This window comes from Brassica napus, unplaced genomic scaffold (genome assembly GCF_020379485.1).
Source record: "Brassica napus cultivar Da-Ae unplaced genomic scaffold, Da-Ae ScsIHWf_384;HRSCAF=605, whole genome shotgun sequence".
Classification (NCBI taxonomy): domain Eukaryota; kingdom Viridiplantae; phylum Streptophyta; class Magnoliopsida; order Brassicales; family Brassicaceae; genus Brassica; species Brassica napus.
Genome location: NW_026016465.1, coordinates 17501 through 27500, shown reverse-complemented (window position 1 = coordinate 27500; position 10000 = coordinate 17501).

Below are 10000 nucleotides of genomic sequence, written 5' to 3'. Positions count from 1 at the left end.
TCAGCATAACCCACGACCAGATGGCCAAATCAACCGTACTGAAGTTCGCCTCTCCCGTCCTGTTCGACATGCTAAGTCCTTTGGTCAAGCCAGAAGTGAAGTTGTTCGAGTGGAATCCAAATCCGACCATGGTTTCTCGCTCTTAAGCCGTCTTGGCCGAACCGGCGAACGTTCTGATGAACTGATCCAACACTTCGATCAGTTCATGAACTTTGATCAGCCAAATCTCTCTAAGGCAAGACTCTTGAGGCTGTCCGAAGACTTAGCCACCTTTTGGCCCGGAACAGTTCATGAAAGTCATCCGTCCGTACATGAAGAACGAACCGGCCGTGTACTTCTTCTCACCGCGGGACGTGCTATCAGTTACATCGAATCTGGACAAGAGTAGCCGAAGAGTTCAAATCGACCAGTCAACATTATTTTCTGTGCTTTGACTAGATCTGGTCTTCTATCTATTTTCTATGTCTCTTTTTCACACATTCTACTTATTATCTTTGACTACAAGTTGTATAAGTATGTGAACACCTCTTTGAGATGAAATAATCGATTTTCCTTATTCATTTTTGAGTGTTCTTTCTTTGTTCTTTGATTAGAACATTCTTGTTCCCTTGGTGAGGTTATCTCCAAGTGATTTCCCTTTCTTTGGGCCGGACTTGTGTGTCAAATCAAGCGGCCATTGAGAGTTCTAGTAGTATCATTGGGACTTCCGCATCCCTTTGTGTCACTAAACAATCCATCAGTTCTCTATCTCTTCAGATCGAGTTCATATCATCAGAACCGGTTGAGTGTTCGTTCCTTAGGGTTCTTCAAGTGGTATCAGAGCCACTCTTCCGGTATCTCTTTTCATTCCATCTTTCTCACCTATCACTTTCTTCATATTTAAAAAAAAAAAAAAATTCTTCTTCTATCTATCTTTGAATCCGGGCCCCTCTTTACCATCCATATAAAAAAAAAAAAAGAAAGATCTAATCAAAAAAAAAAAAAGAGAAAGAAAAGTTTTCAAAAGTTTTCGATTGTGGTTTGGTGGTAGAAGAGTAATCCTGCTGGCCGAGGAGAAATCCGGTCTTGGAGGTGGTTAATACGGATTCCCCTTGTTAAATCTCTTGTCTTTCTATCTTGTCTCTTGGGTGTTTCACTTGGGATTCTCATTTTTGGGATATCTAGTTTGTTCTCTTAGAACTTTGAGGAAAACTCTTTTGAGTGACTACCAAATTGAGTGAAACACGTGTGTGGGCAAGGACAAACACCTGAGTGTGAAAGGGTTTTTAATCTAACTTTACCTTGTCTAAGTTTTCAGGTAGCTATGGACAGTGAAGAAGAAAGAAACCGACCCGGAAACTCACATGCCGGGCTATCTAACTTGCAAATGCGTGCTCTCAATGATTCTATGTCTAACTTGTTGAATACAGGTTTGGAGGCGATCCATCAGAGGCTTGATGAACTTCAGGGCCGTCCAACTCAGTCACGTACCAGAACCAGACGTGACCACCCAAGGAGGAACAGCCGGTCCGATCTAGAAATCCGAGAAGAGTCTTATGATGATGATCGATCCATCAACCGTCCAAGGAGAGTTCCTAGGCATCAAAACCGAGGTGATGTCAATCCTTTTGGTAGAAATGAAAGAACCAATGATGGCTTGGGTGGTTTGAAATTGAAAATTCCAAGTTTTGATGGCAAAAATGATCCGGATGCTTTTCTTGAATGGGAAAGAAAAATTGAACTTGTGTTTGATTGTCAAAATTTTTCTGATATTAAGAAGGTTAGACTTGCTGCTGCTGAGTTTACTGGCTATGCTATTAACTGGTATGATCGAGTTGTGACTAGCAGGAGGAGAGCAGGTGAGGCGCCAGTCGATACATGGGATGAGCTTTCCATGCTGATGCGGAGACGTTTTGTTCCCGACCATTACCACCGGGATCTACACCATAAACTCAGGCGTTTGCTTCAAGGTTCTAAGACAGTTGAGGACTATCACCAGGAGATGGAGACCTTGATGATCAAAGCTGATGTAGAAGAGCCCTTAGACGCCACCATGGCCAGATTTCTTACCGGGCTCAACCGGGACATACAAGACCGCATGGAGCTGGAAGACTATGACAGCATGGAGCAGATGCTACACAAGGCTGTGCTGATCGAGCAACAAGTCAAGAGAAAGGGTCTCACTAAACCAACCTTTGCTTCTAAACCGACCTTTGCTTCCAAGCCAAACTATCAAGACAAGGGTAAGTCTTCTTCCACAACAAATATAGCTTTTAAGACTAATGTCCCTGCTCGTGATGATAGAGAAAAGAAAGAAGAGGCTACCAAACGAACTAGAGACATCCAATGCTTTAGGTGTCATGGCCTTGGCCACTATGCCAATCGATGTCCAAACCAAAAGGTGATGGTGCTTTTGGAGAATGGAGAAGTCGAATCTGAAGAAGGAGGATCTCGGACCAGTGTATGATGATGATGATGAGAAAGAAGCACTTGACTTCCCGGTTCATGGTCCCCTTCTTGTTACTAGGAGGGTCTTGGACGACACCACTGATCCCATCTTTGATGAGGAGGTCGATGGAGTGATCGATGAGTTTTGCTCGACCTTTGTGAAGAGTTCTGATCCGATCTATGATGAAGATGTCCTTGATGAGCCGAGCCATGGTTCACTACTGGTTACTAGGCGTGCCTTGAGTGTCCAACCAAAATCCAATGACAAAGAACAAAGGGAGAATCTCTTTCACTCTAGATGTCTCATTTCTGATAAAGTTTGTTCTTTAATCATTGATGGAGGTAGTTGCACTAATGTGGCTAGTGACACCCTTGTAAAGAAACTTGGGCTTGTTACTCGACCTCTTTCTCGTCCTTTCAGGTTGGAGTGGCTCAATGAGGCCGGAGAACAGTATGTGAAGGAGCAAGTCACAGTTCCACTCTCCATTGGCCGATATGAGGATGAGGTTGTGTGCAATGTGCTTCCCATGGATGCTTGCCATGTTCTTTTGGGCCGGCCTTGGCAATTTGACAAGAAGGCAGTGCATGATGGTTTCACAAACCGGCATTCATTTGATCATCAGGGAAAGAAGATCACCTTGGTGCCTTTGTCGCCTTCGGAAGTTCATCAAGACCAGGTCCAACTTAAGAAGAACCGAGACCAAGACTCTAAAGCTGATAAACCTGAGACCAGTACCAGAAACTCCAACTTCTTTGTCAAGGAAAGTCAGGTAAGGAAGTCTCTTTGCTCTCAAAAGCCATTTCTCTTACTGATTTATAAAGAGTCTCTCTTGGCCTCATCGTCTTCTGATCTTGCACCGGAGATTCCGAGTGAGTTTTTAGGTATCTTGCAGGATTATTCTGATGTGTTTCCAGAAGAAAATCCCAAAGGATTGCCACCGGTAAGAGGCATTGAGCATCAGATTGATCTCGTCCCGGGCGCCTCTCTACCGAACCGACCAGCGTACCGCACCAATCCGGTCGAGACCAAGGAGTTGGAGAAACAGATCAATGACTTGCTTGAAAAGGGATACATCAGAGAGAGTCTCAGTCCCTGTGCCGTGCCTGTTCTACTTGTACCAAAGAAGGATGGCTCCTGGAGGATGTGTGTGGACTGCCGGGCCATAAACAACATCACGGTAAAGTATCGACATCCTATCCCTCGTCTTGATGATATGCTTGATGAACTCCATGGTTCTAAGTACTTTTCTAAGATAGATTTGAGAAGTGGCTATCATCAGATTAGGATGAAAGAAGGTGATGAATGGAAAACGGCCTTTAAAACAAAACTAGGTTTGTATGAGTGGCTTGTCATGCCCTTTGGTCTCACTAATGCACCTAGTACTTTCATGCGCCTAATGAATCATGTCTTGAGGTCTTTTATTGGTCATTTTGTTGTGGTTTACTTTGATGACATTCTTATTTACAGCAAAAGCCTTGAAGAGCACAAACAGCACTTGAAATCTGTTCTTGAAGTCCTTAGAAAGGAACGTTTGTTTGCTAACCTTGGAAAGTGTTCTTTTGGCACAGATCATGTGGTCTTTCTAGGTTTTGTTGTAGGTGCAGATGGCTTGAGAGTGGACGAGCAGAAGGTCCAAGCAATCCGGGACTGGCCGATTCCGACTTCCATTGGTGAAGTAAGAAGCTTCCATGGCCTTGCCGGCTTCTATAGGCGATTTGTTCAAAACTTCAGTACCTTGGCCGCTCCTCTTACTGAAGTAATCAAGAAGAACGTGGGGTTCAAATGGGGACCAGCTCAGGAAGAAGCATTCGAAATCCTTAAAGGGAAGTTGACTCATGCCCCTTTACTTGTACTTCCAGATTTTTCTAAAGCTTTTGAAATCGAATGTGATGCTTCTGGTGTTGGTATTGGTGCTGTGTTGATGCAGGAAGGAAAACCAGTGGCTTATTTCAGTGAGAAGCTGGGAGGAGCCATGCTCAACTACCCCACATACGACCAAGAACTCTATGCCTTGGTGAGGGCCCTTCAAACGTGGCAGCACTATCTTTGGCCTAAGGAGTTCATTATCCACACTGATCATCAGTCTCTAAGACACCTTAAGGGTCAGCAAAAGCTCAACAAGAGGCATGCTCGTTGGATGGAGTTCATTGAGACATTCCCATATGTGATCAAGTACAAACAAGGTAAGGAGAATGTTGTGGCCGATGCATTGTCTCGAAGGTATACTCTTCTCTCAGCTCTTGAAACTAAACTTCTTGGTTTTGAATTTATCAAGGATCTTTATGCTTCTGATCAGGACTTTAAAGAGATTTTTCGAAAATGCCCAAAGGTTGCTTATGGCAAATACTTTCAAAATTCTGGTTTCTTATTCTTTGATAACCGTTTGTGTGTGCCCCAATGTTCTTTGAGGGAGTTGTTTCTCAGGGAAGCTCATGGAGGTGGGCTTATGGGACATTTTGGTGTCAAAAAGACTTACAAGGCGGTTCATGATCACTTCTATTGGCCGAGCTTAATGAAAGATGTGGAACGGATATGTAGCCGTTGTGTGGTGTGCAAGAAGTCTAAATCCAAGTCTTCAAACCACGGTTTGTATTCTGCACTTCCTATTCCTTCTCATCCTTGGGTAGACATTTCTATGGATTTCGTGTTAGGATTGCCAAGGTCTAAGTCTGGACGAGATTCAATCTTTGTTGTTGTTGACAGATTTTCGAAAATGGCTCATTTCATTCCTTGTCATAAAACTGATGATGCCACACAAGTAGCTGATTTGTTCTTTAGAGAGATTGTTAGGTTGCATGGAATGCCTAAGACCATTGTATCTGATCGTGATGCTAAGTTCCTTAGTTACTTTTGGAAAACCTTATGGTCTAAACTAGGAACAAGATTGATGTTTTCTACAACTTGTCATCCGCAAACTGATGGTCAAACTGAAGTTGTTAATCGAACCTTGTCTGCTCTGCTTAGGTCTTTGGTTAAGAAGAATCTTAGGCTTTGGGAAGAATGTTTACCACATGTTGAGTTTGCTTACAATCATGCAATGCATTCTGCTACGAAGTTTTCTCCTTTTGAAGTTGTTTATGGGTTTAATCCGTTGTGTCCACTTGATCTTTTACCTTTGCCTTTGAGTGAAAGAGTTAGTACAGATGGCAAGAGGAAGGCGGACACTATCAAAAAGCTACATGAACAGGTTCGTGCAAACATTGAAGCCAAGACCGAGATCTATAAAAGATATGCCAATCAGAAAAGAAAGGAAGTTATTTTCAAAGAAGGCGATCTTGTTTGGGTTTACTTGAGGAAGGAGCGATTTCCAGAAGAAAGAAAGTCTAAACTTATGCCTCGGGTCGATGGTCCATTCCAGATCCTCAAAAAGATCAATGACAATGCTTATCAGCTTGATCTTCAAGGTAAGTATGACATTTCTTCGAGCTTTAATGTTTCTGATCTTTCCCCTTTTATTGTAGATGATCCGGATTTGTGGTCAAATCCTTTTGAAGAAGGAGGGAATGATGTGCCCCAGTCCGAGGATCAGTCCATGGAATCAGATCAGAACGAGGATCAGAACGTCCGGAACAACGCAACTGAGGTTCAGTCCATCGATCGGGCCGAACATACCGCTCGGGCCGTGTATCGTCTTGACCCGCACTCGTCCGGTTTGGAGCTTCAGCATAACCCACGACCAGATGGCCAAATCAACCGTACTGAAGTTCGCCTCTCCCGTCCTGTTCGACATGCTAAGTCCTTTGGTCAAGCCAGAAGTGAAGTTGTTCGAGTGGAATCCAAATCCGACCATGGTTTCTCGCTCTTAAGCCGTCTTGGCCGAACCGGCGATCGTTCTGATGAACTGATCCGACACTTCGATCAGTTCATGAACTTTGATCAGCCAAATCTCTCTAAGGCAAGACTCTTGAGGCTGTCCGAAGACTTAGCCACCTTTTGGCCCGGAACAGTTCATGAAAGTCATCCGTCCGTACATGAAGAACGAACCGGCCGTGTACTTCTTCTCACCGCGGGACGTGCTATCAGTTACATCGAATCTGGACAAGAGTAGCCGAAGAGTTCAAATCGACCAGTCAACATTATTTTCTGTGCTTTGACTAGATCTGGTCTTCTATCTATTTTCTATGTCTCTTTTTCACACATTCTACTTATTATCTTTGACTACAAGTTGTATAAGTATGTGAACACCTCTTTGAGATGAAATAATCGATTTTCCTTATTCATTTTTGAGTGTTCTTTCTTTGTTCTTTGATTAGAACATTCTTGTTCCCTTGGTGAGGTTATCTCCAAGTGATTTCCCTTTCTTTGGGCCGGACTTGTGTGTCAAATCAAGCGGCCATTGAGAGTTCTAGTAGTATCATTGGGACTTCCGCATCCCTTTGTGTCACTAAACAATCCATCAGTTCTCTATCTCTTCAGATCGAGTTCATATCATCAGAACCGGTTGAGTGTTCGTTCCTTAGGGTTCTTTACAGGACGTCCGTCAGCACACACAGGACGTCCATCAGCACACACAGGACGTCCGTCAGCACACGCAGGACGTCCGTGGCTGTTCGTGTGTGTCCGTGTGTCCGTCAGTGCACACAGGACGTCCGTCAGCACACAGGACGTCCGTCAGCACACGCAGGACGTTCGTCAGCACACGCAGGACGTCCGTCAGCACACGCAGGACGTCCGTGGCTGTCCGTGTGTGTCCGTGTGTCCGTCAGCACACACAGGACGTCCGTCAGCACACACAGGACGTCCGTCAGCACACGCAGGACGTCCGTCAGCACACACAGGACGTCCGTCAGCATACGCAGGACGTCCGTCAGCACACGCAGGACGTCCGTGGCTGTCCGTGTGTGTCCGTGTGTCCGTCAGTGCACACAGGACGTCCGTCAGCACACACAGGACGTCCGTCAGCACACGCAGGACGTCCGACAGCACACGCAGGACGTCCGTCAGCACACGCAGGACATCCGTGGCTGTCCGTGTGTGTCCGTGTGTCCGTCAGTGCACACAGGACGTCCGTCAGCACACAGGACGTCCGTCAGCACACGCAGGATGTCCGTCAGCACATGCAGGACGTCCGTGGCTGTCCGTGTGTGTCCGTGTGTCCGTCAGCACACGCAGGACGTCCGTCAGTACACACAGGACGTCCGTCAGTACACACAGGACGTCCGTGGTCATCCGTCAGTACACATATCAGCATGCTGGCCCTTCCTGTGGACTGTTCGGGTGATTTTGGCCCACGTGGGCTGTCTGTTCAGTACACACAGACTGTCCGTGGACTGATCCGTGTACTGAACTCATATCAGCATGCTGACCACACATATCAGCATGCTGGCCCTTCCCGTGGACTGTCCGTGTACTGATTTTGGACAACTGATGCACCATGTCAGTACACATATCAGCACGCTGGTCCTTCCCGTGGACTGATCCGTGTACTGAACTCATATCAGCATGCTGACCACACATATCAGCATGCTGGCCCTTCCCGTGGACTGTCCGTGTACTGATTTTGGACAACTGATGCACCATGTCAGTACACATATCAACACGCTGGTCCTTCCCGTGGACTGATCCGTGTACTGAACTCATATCAGCATGCTGACCACACATATCAGCATGCTGGCCCTTCCCGTGGACTGTCCGTGTACTGATTTTGGACAACTGATGCACCATGTCAGTACACATATCAGCACGCTGGTCCTTCCCGTGGACTGATCCGTGTACTGAACTCATATCAGCATGCTGGCCCTTCCCGTGGACTGTCCGTGTACTGATTTTGGACAACTGATGCACCATGTCAGTACACATATCAGCACGCTGGTCCTTCCCGTGGACTGATCCGTGTACTGAACTCATATCAGCATGCTGACCACACATATCAGCATGCTGGCCCTTCCCGTGGACTGTCCGTGTACTGATTTTGGCCCGGAACAGTTCATGAAAGTCATCCGTCTGTACATGAAGAACGAACCGGCCGTGTACTTCTTCTCACCGCGGGACGTGCTATCAGTTACATCGAATCTGGACAAGAGTAGCCGAAGAGTTCAAATCGACCAGTCAACATTATTTTCTGTGCTTTGACTAGATCTGGTCTTCTATCTATTTTCTATGTCTCTTTTTCACACATTCTACTTATTATCTTTGACTACAAGTTGTATAAGTATGTGAACACCTCTTTGAGATGAGATAATCGATTTTCCTTATTCATTTTTGAGTGTTCTTTCTTTGTTCTTTGATTAGAACATTCTTGTTCCCTTGGTGAGGTTATCTCCAAGTGATTTCCCTTTCTTTGGGCCGGACTTGTGTGTCAAATCAAGCGGCCATTGAGAGTTCTAGTAGTATCATTGGGACTTCCGCATCCCTTTGTGTCACTAAACAATCCATCAGTTCTCTATCTCTTCAGATCGAGTTCATATCATCAGAACCGGTTGAGTGTTCGTTCCTTAGGGTTCTTTACAGGACGTCCGTCAGCACACACAGGACGTCCATCAGCACACACAGGACGTCCGTCAGCACACGCAGGACGTCCGTGGCTGTTCGTGTGTGTCCGTGTGTCCGTCAGTGCACACAGGACGTCCGTCAGCACACAGGACGTCCGTCAGCACACGCAGGACGACGTCGTCAGCACACGCAGGACGTCCGTCAGCACACGCAGGACGTCCGTGGCTGTCCGTGTGTGTCCGTGTGTCCGTCAGCACACACAGGACGTCCGTCAGCACACACAGGACGTCCGTCAGCACACGCAGGACGTCCGTCAGCACACACAGGACGTCCGTCAGCATACGCAGGACGTCCGTCAGCACACGCAGGACGTCCGTGGCTGTCCGTGTGTGTCCGTGTGTCCGTCAGTGCACACAGGACGTCCGTCAGCACACACAGGACGTCCGTCAGCACACGCAGGACGTCCGACAGCACACGCAGGACGTCCGTCAGCACACGCAGGACATCCGTGGCTGTCCGTGTGTGTCCGTGTGTCCGTCAGTGCACACAGGACGTCCGTCAGCACACACAGGACGTCCGTCAGCACACGCAGGATGTCCGTCAGCACATGCAGGACGTCCGTGGCTGTCCGTGTGTGTCCGTGTGTCCGTCAGCACACGCAGGACGTCCGTCAGTACACACAGGACGTCCGTCAGTACACACAGGACGTCCGTGGTCATCCGTCAGTACACATATCAGCATGCTGGCCCTTCCTGTGGACTGTTCGGGTGATTTTGGCCCACGTGGGCTGTCTGTTCAGTACACACAGACTGTCCGTGGACTGATCCGTGTACTGAACTCATATCAGCATGCTGACCACACATATCAGCATGCTGGCCCTTCCCGTGGACTGTCCGTGTACTGATTTTGGACAACTGATGCACCATGTCAGTACACATATCAGCACGCTGGTCCTTCCCGTGGACTGATCCGTGTACTGAACTCATATCAGCATGCTGACCACACATATCAGCATGCTGGCCCTTCCCGTGGACTGTCCGTGTACTGATTTTGGACAACTGATGCACCATGTCAGTACACATATCAACACGCTGGTCCTTCCCGTGGACTGATCCGTGTACTGAACTCATATCAGCATGC